The sequence below is a fragment of the Carica papaya genome, chromosome 5 (genome assembly GCF_054855325.1).
Source record: "Carica papaya isolate Zhongbai chromosome 5, ASM5485532v1, whole genome shotgun sequence".
Taxonomy (NCBI): domain Eukaryota; kingdom Viridiplantae; phylum Streptophyta; class Magnoliopsida; order Brassicales; family Caricaceae; genus Carica; species Carica papaya.
The window spans coordinates 29,461,910-29,477,401 of record NC_142313.1 but is presented as its reverse complement, the minus strand read 5'-3'; the positions used below and the strand labels follow the sequence as shown (position 1 = coordinate 29,477,401).

At 46.6% G+C, this 15,492-nt stretch overlaps 7 non-coding genes and 21 pseudogenes across 7 annotated transcripts; all 28 read right to left on the bottom strand.

The window, feature by feature from the left end:
- Positions 1–259: 259 nt before the first annotated feature.
- On the bottom strand, positions 260–378 carry LOC148260943 (5S ribosomal RNA). The gene has a single exon (XR_015821108.1). It is a non-coding gene; the product is annotated as a 5S ribosomal RNA (ribosomal RNA).
- A 205-nt stretch (positions 379–583) lies between these two features.
- On the bottom strand, positions 584–702 carry LOC148260942 (5S ribosomal RNA; annotated as a pseudogene).
- Positions 703–1,265: 563 nt separating this feature from the next.
- On the bottom strand, positions 1,266–1,384 carry LOC148260941 (5S ribosomal RNA; annotated as a pseudogene).
- A 204-nt stretch (positions 1,385–1,588) lies between these two features.
- LOC148260940 (5S ribosomal RNA) lies at positions 1,589–1,707 on the bottom strand (annotated as a pseudogene).
- A 563-nt stretch (positions 1,708–2,270) lies between these two features.
- LOC148260939 (5S ribosomal RNA) lies at positions 2,271–2,389 on the bottom strand. The gene has a single exon (XR_015820308.1). It is a non-coding gene; the product is annotated as a 5S ribosomal RNA (ribosomal RNA).
- Positions 2,390–2,595: 206 nt separating this feature from the next.
- On the bottom strand, positions 2,596–2,714 carry LOC148260938 (5S ribosomal RNA). The gene has a single exon (XR_015820893.1). It is a non-coding gene; the product is annotated as a 5S ribosomal RNA (ribosomal RNA).
- Positions 2,715–2,917: 203 nt separating this feature from the next.
- LOC148260937 (5S ribosomal RNA) lies at positions 2,918–3,035 on the bottom strand (annotated as a pseudogene).
- Positions 3,036–3,596: 561 nt separating this feature from the next.
- LOC148260936 (5S ribosomal RNA) lies at positions 3,597–3,715 on the bottom strand (annotated as a pseudogene).
- A 562-nt stretch (positions 3,716–4,277) lies between these two features.
- Positions 4,278–4,396, bottom strand: LOC148260935 (5S ribosomal RNA; annotated as a pseudogene).
- Positions 4,397–4,612: 216 nt separating this feature from the next.
- On the bottom strand, positions 4,613–4,731 carry LOC148260934 (5S ribosomal RNA; annotated as a pseudogene).
- Positions 4,732–5,293: 562 nt separating this feature from the next.
- On the bottom strand, positions 5,294–5,412 carry LOC148260933 (5S ribosomal RNA; annotated as a pseudogene).
- A 559-nt stretch (positions 5,413–5,971) lies between these two features.
- On the bottom strand, positions 5,972–6,090 carry LOC148260932 (5S ribosomal RNA; annotated as a pseudogene).
- A 564-nt stretch (positions 6,091–6,654) lies between these two features.
- LOC148260931 (5S ribosomal RNA) lies at positions 6,655–6,773 on the bottom strand (annotated as a pseudogene).
- A 209-nt stretch (positions 6,774–6,982) lies between these two features.
- On the bottom strand, positions 6,983–7,101 carry LOC148260930 (5S ribosomal RNA; annotated as a pseudogene).
- A 204-nt stretch (positions 7,102–7,305) lies between these two features.
- Positions 7,306–7,424, bottom strand: LOC148260929 (5S ribosomal RNA; annotated as a pseudogene).
- Positions 7,425–7,983: 559 nt separating this feature from the next.
- On the bottom strand, positions 7,984–8,102 carry LOC148260928 (5S ribosomal RNA). Its single transcript, XR_015820736.1, has one exon. It is a non-coding gene; the product is annotated as a 5S ribosomal RNA (ribosomal RNA).
- A 209-nt stretch (positions 8,103–8,311) lies between these two features.
- LOC148260927 (5S ribosomal RNA) lies at positions 8,312–8,430 on the bottom strand (annotated as a pseudogene).
- Positions 8,431–8,634: 204 nt separating this feature from the next.
- Positions 8,635–8,753, bottom strand: LOC148260926 (5S ribosomal RNA; annotated as a pseudogene).
- A 559-nt stretch (positions 8,754–9,312) lies between these two features.
- LOC148260925 (5S ribosomal RNA) lies at positions 9,313–9,431 on the bottom strand. The gene has a single exon (XR_015819585.1). It is a non-coding gene; the product is annotated as a 5S ribosomal RNA (ribosomal RNA).
- A 913-nt stretch (positions 9,432–10,344) lies between these two features.
- On the bottom strand, positions 10,345–10,463 carry LOC148260924 (5S ribosomal RNA). The gene has a single exon (XR_015819753.1). It is a non-coding gene; the product is annotated as a 5S ribosomal RNA (ribosomal RNA).
- A 562-nt stretch (positions 10,464–11,025) lies between these two features.
- LOC148260923 (5S ribosomal RNA) lies at positions 11,026–11,144 on the bottom strand (annotated as a pseudogene).
- Positions 11,145–11,706: 562 nt separating this feature from the next.
- On the bottom strand, positions 11,707–11,825 carry LOC148260922 (5S ribosomal RNA; annotated as a pseudogene).
- Positions 11,826–12,384: 559 nt separating this feature from the next.
- On the bottom strand, positions 12,385–12,503 carry LOC148260921 (5S ribosomal RNA; annotated as a pseudogene).
- Positions 12,504–13,065: 562 nt separating this feature from the next.
- LOC148260920 (5S ribosomal RNA) lies at positions 13,066–13,184 on the bottom strand (annotated as a pseudogene).
- Positions 13,185–13,389: 205 nt separating this feature from the next.
- LOC148260919 (5S ribosomal RNA) lies at positions 13,390–13,508 on the bottom strand (annotated as a pseudogene).
- A 562-nt stretch (positions 13,509–14,070) lies between these two features.
- On the bottom strand, positions 14,071–14,188 carry LOC148260918 (5S ribosomal RNA; annotated as a pseudogene).
- A 561-nt stretch (positions 14,189–14,749) lies between these two features.
- LOC148260917 (5S ribosomal RNA) lies at positions 14,750–14,868 on the bottom strand. Its single transcript, XR_015819590.1, has one exon. It is a non-coding gene; the product is annotated as a 5S ribosomal RNA (ribosomal RNA).
- A 205-nt stretch (positions 14,869–15,073) lies between these two features.
- LOC148260916 (5S ribosomal RNA) lies at positions 15,074–15,192 on the bottom strand (annotated as a pseudogene).
- Positions 15,193–15,492: the final 300 nt, after the last annotated feature.

The following is a 15,492-nucleotide window of genomic DNA, read 5'->3' as shown; positions in this document are numbered from 1 at the left end:
CTGCGGAGTTCTGATAGAATCCGTTGCATTAGTGCTGGTATGATCCCTCATGTTTTATTCTGCACTGCAAATACATACACTCTTTCTCCTTCCAACTCCCCTCCCGTCATTTGTTTCCTTGTGCGTGCACTCTGCATCTCTCTTTCTCGTTCTAATATCAAGTAATATGCCCCGGCACCGTGACTCACCTTTGCAAATGAACCAGCGGTTTATAATTCCATTCGCGCGTAACGTCGAACAACCCATCCGAAAAAAGAAATAGGTGCAACACGAGGGCTTCCCAGGTGGTGACCCATCCGAGTACTACTCTCGCCCAAGCACACTTAACTGCGGAGTTCTGATGAGATCCGGAGCTTTAGTGCTGGTATGATCGCACCTTTTTAATTTCGCGCTGCAAATACATACACTCCTTCTCCTTTCTTCCCCCTCCCGTCATTTGTTTCCTTGTGCGTTCACACTTCACCTCTCCTTCTCGTTCTAATATCGATTAAAATGCCCCTGCTTCTTGACTCACATTTGCGTATAAACCAGCGGACCCTAGTTCCAGACGCGCGTAACATCGAACGACCCGTCTGAAAAAAAATTGGTGCGACACGAGGACTTCCCAGGAGGTCACCCATCCGAGTACTAATCTCGCCAAAGCACACTTCACTGCGGAGTTCTGATGGGATCCGGTGCATTAGTGCTGGTATGATCGCACCTGTTTAATTTTGCGCTACAAATACATAAACTTATTCCCCTTTCTTCCTCCTCCCGTCATTTGTTTCCTTGTGCGTCCGCACTGCACCTCCCGTTTTCGTTCTAATATCAAGTAAAATGCTACAGCGCCGTGACTCACATTTGCGAATAAGCCTGAGGCGCATAATTCAAGTCGCGCGTAACATCGAAAGAATCATCTGCAAAAAAATGGGTGCAACACGAGGACTTCACAAGAAAATGGGTGAAATATAAGGACTTCGCAAGAGGTAACCCATGCTAGTACTACTCTCGCCCAAGCATCCTTACCTACGGAGTTCTGATAGAATCCGTTGCATTTGTGCTGGTATGATCGCACCTGTTTCATTTCGCGCTGCAAAAACATACACTCCTTCTCCTTTCTTCCCCCTCCCGTCATTTGTTTCCTTGTGCGTGCGCACTGCACCTCTCGTTTTTGTTCAAATATCAAGTAAAATGCCACGGCGCCGTGACTCACATTTGCGAATAAATCTGCGGACCATAATTAAAGTCGCGCGTAACGTCGAACGGCACATCTGAAGAAAAGAAAATGGGTGCAACACGAGAACTTCGCAGGAGGTAACCCATCATTGTACTACTTTCGCCAAAGCACACTTAACTAAGGAGTTCTGATGGGATCCGGTGCATTTGTGCTGGTGTGACCGAACCTGTTTAATTTGGTGCTGAAAATACATACACTCCTTCTTCCCTCCCCCCCTCCCATCATTTATTTCCTTGTGCGTTCACACTGCACCTCTCATTCTCATTCTAATATCGATTAAAATGCCCTTGCTTCTTGCCTCACAATTGCGTATAAACCAGCGGACCCCAGTTCCAGTCGCGCATAATGTTGAACGACCCGTCTGAAAAAAAATTGGTACGACACGAGGACTTCCCAGGAGGTCACCCATCCGAGTACTACTCTCGCCCGAACACACTTAACTGCGGAGTTCTGATGGGATCTGGTGCATTAGTGCTGGTATGATTGCACCAGTTTAATTTTGCGTTGCAAATACATAAACTCCTTATCCTTTCTTCCCCTTCCCGTCATTTGTTTCCTTGTGCGTGCGCACTGCACCTCCCGTGCTCGTTCTAATATCAAGTAAAATGCTACGGTGCCGTGACTCACATTTGCGAATAAACCTGAGGACCATAATTCAAGTCGCGCGTATTGTCGAAAGAATAATCTGCAAAAAAATGGGTACAACACGAGGACTTCCTAAGAAAAAGGGTGAAATATAAGGACTTCGCAGGAGGTCACCCATCCTAGTGCTACTCTCCCCCAAGCACCCTTAACTTGCGGAGTTTTGATAGAATCCGTTGCATTGGTGCTGGTATGATTGCTCATGTTTCATTCTGCGCTGCAAATACATACACTTTTTCTCCCTCCATCCCCCTTCCCGTCATTTGTTTCCTTGTGCGTGCACTCTGCATCTCTCCTTCTCGTTCTAATATCGATTAAAATGCCCCTGCTTCTTGACTCACATTTGCGTATAAACCAGTGGACCCTCGTTAAAGTCGCGCTTAACGTCGAACGACCCGTCTGAAAAATAAAATTAGTGCGACACGAGGACTTCCCAGGAGGTCACCCATTCGAGTACTACTCTCGCCCAAGCACAATTAACTGCGGAGTTCTGATGGGATCCGGTGCATTAGTGCTGGTATGATCGCACACGTTTAATTTTGCGCTGCAAATACATAAACTCTTTCTCCTTCCATCCCCCCTCCCGTCATTTGTTTCCTTGTGCGTGCACTTTGCATCTCTCTTTCTCGTTCTAATATTAAGTAATATGCCCCGGCACCGTGACTCACCTATGCAAATGAACCAGCAGTTTATAATTCCATTCGCGCGTAACGTCGAACAACCCATCCGAAAAAAAATAGGAGCAACACGGGGGCTTCCCAGGTGGTCACCCATCCAAGTACTACTCTCGTCCAAGCACACTTAACTGCGGAGTTCTGATGGGATCCGGAGCTTTTGTGCTGGTATGATCGCACCTATTTAATTTTGCGCTGCAAATACATACACTCCTTCTCTTTTCTTCCCCCTCCCGTCATTTGTTTTTGTGCGTTCACACTTCACCTTTCATTCTCGTTCTAATATCGATTGAAATGCCCCTGCTTCTTGACTCACATTTGCGTATAAACCAGCGGACCCTAGTTCCAGACGCGCGTAACGTCGAACAACCCGTCTGAAAAAAAATTGGTGCGACTCGAGGACTTCCCAGGAGGTCAACCATCAGAGTACTAATTTCGCCAATCACACTTAACTGCGGAGTTCTGATGGGATCCGGGGCTTTAGTGCTGGTATGATCGCACCTGTTTAATTTCGCACTGCAAATACATACACTCCTTTGCCTTTCTTCCCCCTCCCGTCATTTGTTTTCATGTGCGTTCACACTTCACTTCTCATTCTCGTTCTAATATCGATTAAAATGCCCCAGCTTCATGACTCACATTTGCGTATAAACATGCGGACCCTAGTTCCAGACGCGTGTAACGTCGAACGACCGGTCTGAAAAAAAAAATTGGTGCGACACGAGGACTTCACAAGAAAATTATTGAAATATAAGGACTTCTCAGGAGATAACCCATGCTAGTACTACTCTCGCTCAAGTACCCTTACCTACGGAGTTCTGATATAATCCGTTGCATTAGTGCTGGTATGATCGCACCTGTTTCATTTCGTGCTGAAAATACATACACTCCTTCTCCTTCCCTCCGCCTCCCATCAATTGTTTCCTTGTGCGTTCACACTGCACCTCTCCTTCTCGTTCTAATATCGATTAAAATGCCCCTACTTTTTGATTCACATTTGAGTATAAACCAGCGGACCCTAGTTCCAGTCGCGCGTAACGTCGAACGACCCGTCTGAAAAAAAATTGGTGCGACACGAGGACTTCCCAGGAGGTCACCCATCCGAGTACTACTCTCACCCAAGCACACTTCACTGTGGAGTTCTGATGGGATCCGGTGCATTAGTGCTGGTATGATCACACCCGTTTAATTCCGCGCTGCAAATACATAAACTCCTTCTCCTTTCTTCCCCCTCCCGTCATTTGTTTCCTTGTGCGTGCGCACTGCACCTCCCGTGCTCGTTCTAATATCAAGTAAAATGCTACGGTGCCGTGACTCACATTTGCGAATAAACCTGAGGACCATAATTCAAGTCGCGCGTATCGTCGAAAGAATCATCTGCAAAACAATGGGTGCAACACGAGGACTTCCTAAGAAAATGGGTAAAATATAAGGACTTCGCAGGAGGTCACCCATCCTAGTGCTACTCTCGCCCAAGCACCCTTAACTTGCGGAGTTCTGATAGAATCCGTTGCATTGGTGCTGGTATGATTGCTCATGTTTCATTCTGCGCTGCAAATACATACACTTTTTCTTCCTCCATCCCCCCTCCCGTCATTTGTTTCCTTGTGCGTGCACTTTGCATCTCTCTTTCTCGTTCTAATATCGATTAATATGCCCTTGCTTCTTGACTCACATTTGCGTATAAACCAGTGGACCCTAGTTCCAGTCGCTCGTAACGTCGAACGACCCATCTGAAAAAAAAATTAGTGCGACACGAGGACTTCCCAAGAGGTCACACATCCGAGTACTACACTCGCCCAAGCACACTTAACTGCGGAGTTCTGATGGGATCCGGTGCAATAGTGCTGGTATGATCGCACCCATTTAATTTCGCGCTGCAAATACATAAACTCTTTCTCCTTCCATCCCCCCTCCCGTCATTTGTTTCCTTGTGCGTGCACTTTGCATCTCTCTTTCTCGTTCTCGTTCAAATATCAAGTAAAATGCCACGGCGCCGTGACTCACATTTGCGAATAAATCTGCGAACCATAATTAAAGTCGCGCGTAACGTCGAACGACACATCTGAAAAAAAGAAAATGGGTGAAACACGAGAACTTCCCAGGAGGTAACCCATCATTGTACTACTTTCGCCAAAGCACACTTAACTACGGAGTTCTGATGGGATCCGTTGCATTTGTGCTGGTTTGATCGCACCCTTTTAATTTCGCGCTGCAAATACATAAACTCCTTCTCCTTTCTTCCCCCTCCCGTCATTTGTTTCCTTGTGCGTGCGCACTGCACCTCCCGTGCTCGTTCTAATATCAAGTAAAATGCTATGGTGGCGTGACTCAGATTTGCCAATAAACCTGAGGACCATAATTCAAGTCGCGCGTATCGTCGAAAGAATCATCTACAAAAAAATGGGTGCAACACGAGGACTTCCTAAGAAAATGGGTGAAATATAAGGATTTCGTAGGAAGTCACCCATCCTAGTGCTACTCTCGCCCAAGAACCTTTAACTGGCGGAGTTCTGATAGAATCCGTTGCATTGGTGCTGGTATGATTGCTCATGTTTCATTCTGTGCTGCGAATACATATACTTTTTCTACCTCCATCCCCCCTCCCGTCATTTGTTTCCTTGTGCGTGCACTCTGCATCTCTCTTTCTCGTTCTAATATCGATTAAAATGCCCCTGCTTCTTGACTCACATTTGCGTATAAACCAGTGGACCCTTGTTCCAGTCGCGCGTAACGTCGAACGACCCGTCTGAAAAAAAAATTAGTGCGACACGAGGACTTCCCAAGAGGTAACCCATTCGACTACTACTCTCGCCCAAGCACACTTAACTGCGGAGTTCTGATGGAATCCGGTGCATTAGTGCTGGTATGATCGAACCTGTTTAATTTCGCGCTGCAAATACATAAACTCCTTCTCCCTTATTCCCCCTCCCGTTATTTATTTCCTTGTGCGTGCGCACTGCACCTCCCGTTCTCGTTCTAATATCAAGTAAAATTATACAGCGCCGTGACTCACATTTGCGAATAAACCTGAGGACCATAATTCAAGTCGCGCGTAACGTCGAAAGAATCATCTGCAAAAAAATGGGTGCAACACGAGGACTTCACAAGAAAATGGGTGAAATATAAGGACTTCGCAGGAGGTAACCCATGCTAGTACTACTCTCCCCCAAGCACCCTTACCTACGGAGTTCTGATAGAATCCGTTGCATTAGTGCTGGTATGATCGCACCTGTTTCATTTCTTGCTGAAAATACATACACTCCTTCTCCTTCCTTCCCCCTCCCATCAATTGTTTCCTTGTGCGTTCACACTGCACCTCTCCTTCTCGTTATAATATCGATTAAAATGCCCCTGCTTCTTGACTCACATTTGCGTATAAACCAGCGGACACTAGTTCTAGTCGCGCGTAACGTCGAACGACCCGTCTGAAAAAAAATTGGTGCGACACGAGGACTTCCCAGGAGGTCACCAATCCGAGTACTACTCTCGCCAAAGCACACTTAACTACGGAGTTCTGACGGGATCCGGTGCATTAGTGCTGGTATGATCGCACCCCTTTAATTCCGCGCTGCAAATACATAAACTCCTTCTCCTTTCTTCCCCCTCCTGTCATTTGTTTCCTTGTGCGTGCGCACTGCACCTCCCGTGCTCCTTCTAATATAAAGTAAAATACTACGGTGCCGTGACTCACATTTTATGAATAAACCTGAGGACCATAATTCAAGTCGCGCGTATCGTCAAAAGAATCATCTACAAAAAAATGGGTGGAACACGAGGACTTCCTATGAAAATGGGTGAAATATAAGGACTTCGCAGGAGGTCACCCATCCTAGTGCTAGTCTTGCCCAAGGACCCTTAACTTGCGGAGTTCTGATAGAATCCGTTGCATTGGTTCTGGTATGATCGCTCATCTTTCATTCTGCGCTGCAAATACATACACTTTTTCTCCCTCCATCCCCCCTCCCGTCATTTGTTTCCTTGTGCGTGCACTCTGCATCTCTCCTTCTCGTTCTAATATCGATTAAAATGCCCCTGCTTCTTGACTCACCTTTGCGTATAAACCAATGGACCCTAGTTCCAGTTGCGCGTAACGTCGAACGACCCGTCTGAAAAAAAAAATTAGTGCGACACGAGGACTTCCCAGGATGTCACCCATCCGAGTACTACTCTCGCCCAAGCACACTTAATTGCGGAGTTCTAATGGGATCCGGAGCATTAGTGCTGGTATGATCGCACCTGTTTAATTTTGCGCTGCAAATACATAAACTCCTTCTCATTTCTTCCCCCTCCCGTCATTTGTTTCCTTGTGCGTGCGCACTGCACCTCTCGTTCTCGTTCAAATATCAAGTAAAATGCCACGGCGCCGTGACTCACAATTGCGAATAAATCTGCGGACCATAATTAAAGTCGCGCGTAACGTCGAACGGCACATCTGAAAAAAAGAAAATGGATGCAACACGAGAACTTCCCAGGAGGTAACCCATCATTGTACTACTTTCGCCAAAGCACACTTAACTGCGGAGTTCTGATGGGATCCGGTGCATTTGTGCTGGTGTGACCGCACCTGTTTAATTTCGTGCTGAAAATACATACACTCCTTCTTCCCTTCCCCCCTCCCATCATTTGTTTCCTTGTGCATTCACACTTCACCTCTCATTCTCGTTCTAATATCGATTAAAATGCCCCTGCTTCTTGACTCACATTTGCGTATAAACCAGCGGACCCTAGTTCCAGACGCGCGTACCGTTGAACGACCCGTCTGAAAACAAATTAATGTGACACGAGGACTTCCCAGGAGGTTACCCATCCGAGTACTAATCTCGCCCAAGCACACTTCACTGCGGAGTTCTGATGGGATCCGGTGCATTAGTGCTGGTATGATGGCACCTGTTTAATTTCGCACTGCAAATACATAAACTCATTCCCCTTTCTTCCCCCTCCCGTCATTTGTGTCCTTCTGCGTCCGCACTGAACCTCCCGTTCTCGTTCTAATATCAAGTAAAATGCTACAGCGCCGAGAATCACATTTGCTAATAAACCTGAGGACCATAATTCAAGTCGCGCGTAACGTCGAAAGAATCATCTGCAAAAAAATGGGTGTAACACGAGGACTTCACAAGAAAATGGGTGAAATATAAGGACTTAGGAGAAGGTAACCCATGCTAGTACTACTCTCGCCCAAACACCCTTACCTACGGAGTTCTGATAGAATCCGTTGAATTAGTGCTGGTATGATCGCACCTGTTTCATTTCGTGCTGAAAATACAAACACTCCTTCTCCTTCCCTCCCCCTCGCATCAATTGTTTCCTTGTGCGTTCACACTGCACCTCTCTTTCTCGTTCTAATATCGATTAAAATGCCCCTGCTTCTTGACTCACATTTCCGTATAAACCAGTGGACCCTAGTTCCAGTCGCGCGTAACGTCGAACGACCCGTCTGAAAAAAAATTGGTGCGACACTAGGACTTCCCAGGAGGTCACCCATCCGAGTACTACTCTCGCCCAAACACACTTAACTCCGGAGTTCTGATGGGATCCGGTGCATTAGTGCTGGTATGATCGCACCTGTTTAATTCCGCGGTGCAAATACATAAACTCCTTCTCCTTTCTTCCCCCTCCCGTCATTTGTTTCCTTGTGCGTGCGCACTGCACCTCTCGTTCTCGTTCAAATATCAGGTAAAATGCCACGGCGCCGTGACTCACATTTGCGAATAAATCTGCGGACCATAATTAAAGTCGCGCATAACGTCGAACGGCACATCTGAAAAAAAGAAAATGGGTGCAACACGAGAACTTCCCAGGAGGTAACCCATCATTGTACTACTTTCGCCAAAGCACACTTAACTGCGGAGTTCTGATGGGATCCGGTGCATTTGTTCTGGTGTGACCGCACCTGTTTAATTTCGTGCTGAAAATACATACACTCCTTCTTCCCTCTCCCCCTCCCATCATTTGTTTCCTTGTGCGTTCACACTTCAGCTCTCCTTCTCGTTCTAAGATCGATTAAAATACCCATTATTCTTTACTCACATTTGCGTATAAACCAACGGACCATAGTTCGAGTCGCGCGTATTGTCGAACGACCCGTCTAAAAAAAAATTGGTACAACACAAGGACTTCCCAGGAGATCACCCATCCGAGTACTACTCTCGCCCACGCACACTTAACTGCAGAGTTCTGATGGGATCCAGTGCATTAGTGCTGGTATGATCGCACCCGTTTAATTTCGCGCTCCAAATACATAAACTCCTTCTCCTTTCTTCCCCCTCCCGTCATTTGTTTCCTTGTGCGTGCGCACTGCACCTCCCGTGCTCGTTCTAATATCAAGTAAAATACTACGGTGCCGTGAGTCACATTTGCGAATAGACCTGAGGACCATAATTCAAGTCGCGCGTAACGTCGAAAGAATCATCTGCAAAAAAATGGGTGCAACACGAGAACTTCACAAGAAAATGGGTGAAATATAAGGACTTCGCAGGAGGTAACCCATGCTAGTACTACTCTCGCCCAAACACCATTACCTACGGAGTTCTGATAGAATCCGTTGCATTAGTGCTGGTATGATCGCACCTGTTTCATTTCGTGCTGAAAATATATACACTCCTTCTCCTTCCCTCCCCCTTCCATCAATTGTTTCCTTCTGCGTTCACACTGCACCTCTCCATCTCGTTCTAATATCGATTAAAATGCCCCTGCTTCTTAACTCACATTTGCATATAAACCAGCGGACCCCAGTTCCAGTCGCGCGTAACTTCGAATGACCCGTCTGAAAAAAAATTGGTGCGACACGAGGACTTCCCAAGAGGTCACCCATCCGAGTACTACTCTCGCCCAAGCACACTTAACTGCGGAGTTCTGATGGGATCCGGTGCATTAGTGCTGGTTTGATCGCACCCGTTTAATTCCGCGTTGCAAATACATACACTCCTTCTCCTTTCTTCCCCCTCCCGTCATTTGTTTCCTTGTGTGTTCACACTTCACCTCTCATTCTCGTTCTAATATCGATTAAAATGCCCCTGCTTCTTGACTCACATTTGTGTATAAACCAGCGGACCCTAGTTCCAAACGCGCGTAACGTCGAACGACCCGTCTGAAAAAAAATTGGTGCGACACGAGGACTTCACAAGAAAATGGATGAAATATAAGGACTTCACAGGAGGTAACCCATGCTAGTACTAATCTCGCCCAAACACACCTAACTGCGGAGTTCTGATGGGATCCAGGGCTTTAGTGCTAGTATGATCGCACCTGTTTAGTTTCGCGCTGCAAATACATGCACTCCTTCTCCTTTCTTCCCCCTCCCGTCATTTGTTTTCTTGTGCGTTCACACTTCACCTCTCATTCTCGTTCTAATATCGATTAAAATGCCCCTGCTTCTTGACTCACATTTGTGTATAAACTAGCGGACCCTAGTTCCAAACGCGCGTAACGTCGAATGACCCATCTGAAAAAAAATTGGTGCGACACGAGGACTTCACAAGAAAATGGATGAAATATAACGACTGCCCAGGAGGTAACCCATGCTAGTACTACTCTCGCCCAAGCACCCTTACCTACGGAGTTCTGATAGAATCCGTTGCATTAGTGCTGGTATGATCGCACTTGTTTCATTTCGTGTTGAAAATACATACACTCATTCTCCTTCCCTCCCCCTCCCATCAATTGTTTCCTTGTACGTTCACACTGTACCTCTCCTTCTCGTTCTAATATCGATTAAAATGCTCCTGCTTCTTGGCTCACATTTGTGTATAAACCAGCGGACCCTAATTCCAGTCGCGCGTAACGTTGAACGACCCGTCCGAAAAAAAATTGGTGCGACACGAGGACTTCCCAAGAGGTCACCCATCCGAGTACTACTCTCGCCCAAGTACACTTAACTGCGGAGTTCTGATGGGATCCGGTGCATTAGTGCTGGTATGATCGCACCCGTTTAATTTTGCGCTGCAAATACATAAACTCCTTCTCCTTTCTTCCCCCTCCCGTCATTTGTTTAATTGTGCGTGCGCTCTGCACCTCCCGTGCTCGTTCTAATATCAAGTAAAATGCTACGGTGCCGTGACTCACATTTGCGAATAAACCTGAGGACCATAATTCAAGTCGTGCGTATCGTCGAAAGAATCATCTGCAAAAAAATGGGTGCAACACGAGGACATCCTAAGAAAATGGGTGAAATATAAGGACTTCGCAGGAGGTCACCCATCCTAGTGCTACTCTCGCCCAAGAACCATTAACTTGCGGAGTTCTGATCGAATCCGTTGCGTTGGTGCCGGTATGATTGCTCATGTTTCATTCTGCGCTGCAAATACATAAACTTTTTCTCCCTCTATCCCCCCTCCCGTCATTTGTTTCCTTGTGCGTGCACTCTGCATCTCTCATTCTCGTTCTAATATCGATTAAAATGTCCCTGCTTCTTGACTCACATGTGCGTATAAACCAGTGGACCCTAGTTCCAGTCGTGCGTAACGTCGAACGACCCGTCTGAAAAAAAAATTAGTGCGACACGAGGACTTCCCAAGAGGTCTCCCATCCGAGTACTACTCTCGCCCAAACACACTTAACTGCAGAGTTCTGACGGGATCCGGTGCATTAGTGCTGGTATGATCGCACCCGTTTAATTCCACGCTGCAAATACATAAATTCCTTCTCCTTTCTTCCCCCTCCCGTCATTTGTTTCCTTGTGCGTGCGCACTGCACCTCCCGTGCTCGTTCTAATATCAAGTAAAATGCTACGGTGCCATGACTCACATTTGCGAATAAACCTGAGGACCATAATTCAAGTCGCGCGTATCGTCGAAAGAATCATCTGCAAAAAAATGGGTGCAACATGAGGACTTCCTAAGAAAATGGGTGAAATATAAGGACTTCGCAGGAAGTCACCCATCCTAGTGCTACTCTCGCCCAAGCACCTTTAACTCGCGGAGTTCTGATAGAATCTGTTGCATTGGTGCTGGTATGATTGCTCATGTTTCATTCTGCGCTGCGAATACATATACTTTTTCTACCTCCATCCCCCCTCGCGTCATTTGTTTCCTTGTGCGCGCACTCTGCATCTCTCTTTCTCGTTCTAATATCGATTAAAATGCCCCTGCTTCTTGACTCACATTTGCGTATAAACCAGTGGACCCTTGTTCCAGTCGTGCGTAACGTCTAACGACCCGTCTGAAAAAAAAATTAGTGCGACACGAGGACTTCCTAGGAGGTCACCAATCCGAGTACTACTCTCGCCAAGGCACACATAACTGCGGAGTTCTGATGGGATCTGCTGCATTAGTGCTGGTATGATCGCACCTGTTTATTTTTGGGCTGCAAATACATAAACTCATTCCCCTTTCTTCCCCCTCCCGTCATTTGTTTCGTTGTGCGTGCGCACTGCACCTCCCGTTCTCGTTCTAATTTCAAATAAAATGCCACGGCGCCGTGACTCATATTTGCGAATAAATCTGCGGACCATAATTAAAGTCGCGCGTAAGGTCGAAAGAATCATCTGCAAAAAAATGGGTGCAACACGAGGACTTCACAAGAAAATGGGTGAAATATAAGGACTTCGCAGGAGGTAACCCATGCTAGTACTACTCTCCCCCAAGCACCCTTACCTACGGAGCTCTGATAGAATCCGTTGCATTAGTGCTGGTATGATCGCACCTGTTTCATTTCTTGCTGAAAATACATACACTCCTTCTCCTTCCTTCCCCCTCCCATCAATTGTTTCCTTGTGCGTTCACACTGCACCTCTCCTTCTCGTTCTAATATCGATTAAAATGCCCCTGCTTCTTGACTCACATTTGCGTATAAACCAGCGGACCCTAATTCCAGTCGCGCGTAACGTCGAACGACCCGTCTGAAAAAAAATTGGTGCGACACGAGGACTTCCCAGGAGGTCACCAATCCGAGTACTACTCTCGCCAAAGCACACTTAACTGCGGAGTTCTGACGGGATCCGGTGCATTAGTGCTGGTATGATCGCACCCGTTTAATTCCGCGCTGCAAATACATAAACTCCTTCTCCTTTCTTCCCCCTCCTGTCATTTGTTTCCTTGTGCGTGCGCACTGCACCTCCCGTGCTCGTTCTAATATCAAGTAAAATGCTACGGTGCCGTGACTCACATTTGTGAATAAACCTGAGGACCATAATTCAGGTCGCGCGTATCGTCGAAAGAATCATCTGCAAAAAAATGGGTGGAACACGAGGACTTCCTAAGAAAATGGGTGAAATATAAGGACTTCGCATGAGCTCACCCATTCTAATGCTACTCTCGCCCAAGCACCCTCAACTTGCGGAGTTCTGATAGAATCCGTTGCATTGGTGCTGGTATGATTGCTCATGTTTCATTCTGCGCTGCAAATACATACACTTTTTCTCCCTCCATCCCCCCTCCCGTTATTTGTTTCCTTGTGCGTGCACTCTGCATCTCTCCTTCTCGTTCTAATATCGATTAAAATGCCCCTGCTTCTTGACTCACATTTGCGTATAAACAAGTGGACCCTAGTTCCAGTCGCGCGTAACGTCGAACGAACCGTCTGAAAAAAAAATTAGTGCGACACGAGGACTTCCCAGGAGGACACCCATCCGAGTACTACTCTCGCCCAAGAACTCTTAACTGTGGAGTTCTGATGGGATCCGGTGCATTAGTGCTGGTATGATCGCACCTGTTTAATTTCGCGCTGCAAATACATAAACTCCTTCTCCTTTCTTCACCCTCCCGTCATTTGTTTTCTTGTGCGTTCACACTTCACCTCTCATTCTCGTTCTAATATCGATTAAAATGCCCCTGCTTCTTGACTCACATTTGTGTATAAACTAGCGGACCCTAGTTCCAAACGCGCGTAACGTCGAATGACCCGTCTGAAAAAAAATTGGTGCGACACGAGGACTTCCTAGGAGGTCACCCATCCGAGTACTACTCTCGCCCAAGCACACTTAACTGCGGAGTTCTGATGGGATCCGGTTCATTAGTGCTGGTATGATCGCACCCATTTAATTCTGCGCTGCAAATACATAAACTCCTTCTCCTTTCTTCCCCCTCCCGTCATTTGTTTTCTTGTGCGTGCGCACTGCACCTCCCGTGCTCGTTCTAATATCAAGTAAAATGCTACGGTGCCGTGACTCACATTTGTGAATAAACCTGAGGACCATAATTCAAGTCGCGCGAATCGTCGAAAGAATCATCTGCAAAAAAATGGGTGCAACACGAGGACTTCCAAAGAAAATAGGTGAAATATAAGGACTTCGAAGGAGGTCACCCATCCTAGTGCTACTCTCGCCAAAGCACCCTTAACTTGCGGAGTTCTGATAGAATCTGTTGCATTTGTGTTGGTATGATTGCTCATGTTTCATTCTGCGCTGCAAATACATACACTTTTTCTCCCTCCATCCCCCATCCCATCATTTGTTTCCTTTTGCGTTCACACTTCACCTCTCATTCTCGTTCTAATATCGATTAAAATGCCCATGCTTCTTGACTCACATTTGCGTATAAACCAACGGACCATAGTTCTAGTCGCGCGTAACGTCGAACGACCCGTCTGAAAAAAAAATTGGTGCGACACGAAGACTTCCAAGGAGGTCACCCATCCGAGTACTAATCTCGCCCAAGCACACTTAACTGCAGAGTTCTGATGGGATCCGGTGCATTAGTGCTGTTATGATCCACCTGTTTAATTTCGCGCTGCAAATACATACACTCATTCTCTTTTCTTCCTCATCCCGTCATTTGTTTCCTTGTGCGTGCGCACTGCACCTACCTGTACTCGTTCTAATATCAAGTAAAATGCCATGGCGCCGTGATTCACATTTGCGAATAAACTTGCGGATCATAAATCAAGTCGCGCGTAACGTCGAAAGAATCATCTGCAAAAAGATGGGTGCAACACGAGGACCTCCCGAGAAAATGGGTGAAATATAAGGACTTCGCAGGAGGTCACCCATCCGAGTACTTTTTTCGCCCAAGCACCCTTAACTGCGGAGTTCTGATAGAATCCGTTGCATTAGTGCTGGTATGATCCCTCATGTTTCATTCTGCACTGCAAATACATACACTCTTTCTCCTCCCATCCCCCTTCCCGTCATTTGTTTCCTTGTGTGTGCACTCTGCATCTCTCTTTCTCGTTCTAATATCTAGTAATATGCCCCGGCACTGTGACTCACATTTGCAAATGAACCAGCGGTTTATAATTCCATTCGCGCGTAACGTCGAACAACCCATCCGAAAAAAAATAGGTGCAACACGAGGGCTTCCCAAGTGGTCACCCATCCGAGTACTACCCTCGCCCAAGCACACTTAACTGCGGAGTTCTGACGGGATCCGGAGCTTTAGTGCTGGTATGATCGCACCTGTTTAATTTTGCACTGCAAATACATACACTCCTTCTCCTTTCTTCCCCCTCCGGTCATTTATTTTCTTGTGCGTTCACACTTCACCTCTCATTCTCGTTCTAATATCGATTAAAATGCTCCTGCTTCTTGACTCACATTTGCGCATAAATCAGCGGACCCTAGTTCCAGTCGCGCGTAACGTCGAATGACCCGTCTGAAAAAAAATTGGTGCGACACGAGGACTTCCCAAGAGGTCACCCATCCGAGTACAACTCTCGCCCAAGCGCACTTAACTGCAGAGTTCTGATGGGATCCGGTGCATTAGTGCTGGAATGATTTCATCTGTTTAATTTCGCGCTGCAAATAGATAAACTCATTCCCCTTTCGTCCCCCTCCCGTCATTTGTTTCCTTGTGCGTGCGCACTGCACCTCCCGTTCTCGTTCTAATATCAAGTAAAATGCTACAGTGCCGTGACTCACATTTGCGAATAAACCTGAGGACCATAATTCAACTCGCGCATATCGTTGAAAGAATCATCTGCAAAAAAATGGGTGCAACACAGGACTTCCTAAGAAAATGGGTGAAATATAAGGACTTCGCAGTAGGTCACCCATCCTAGTGCTACTCTCGCCCAAGCACCCTT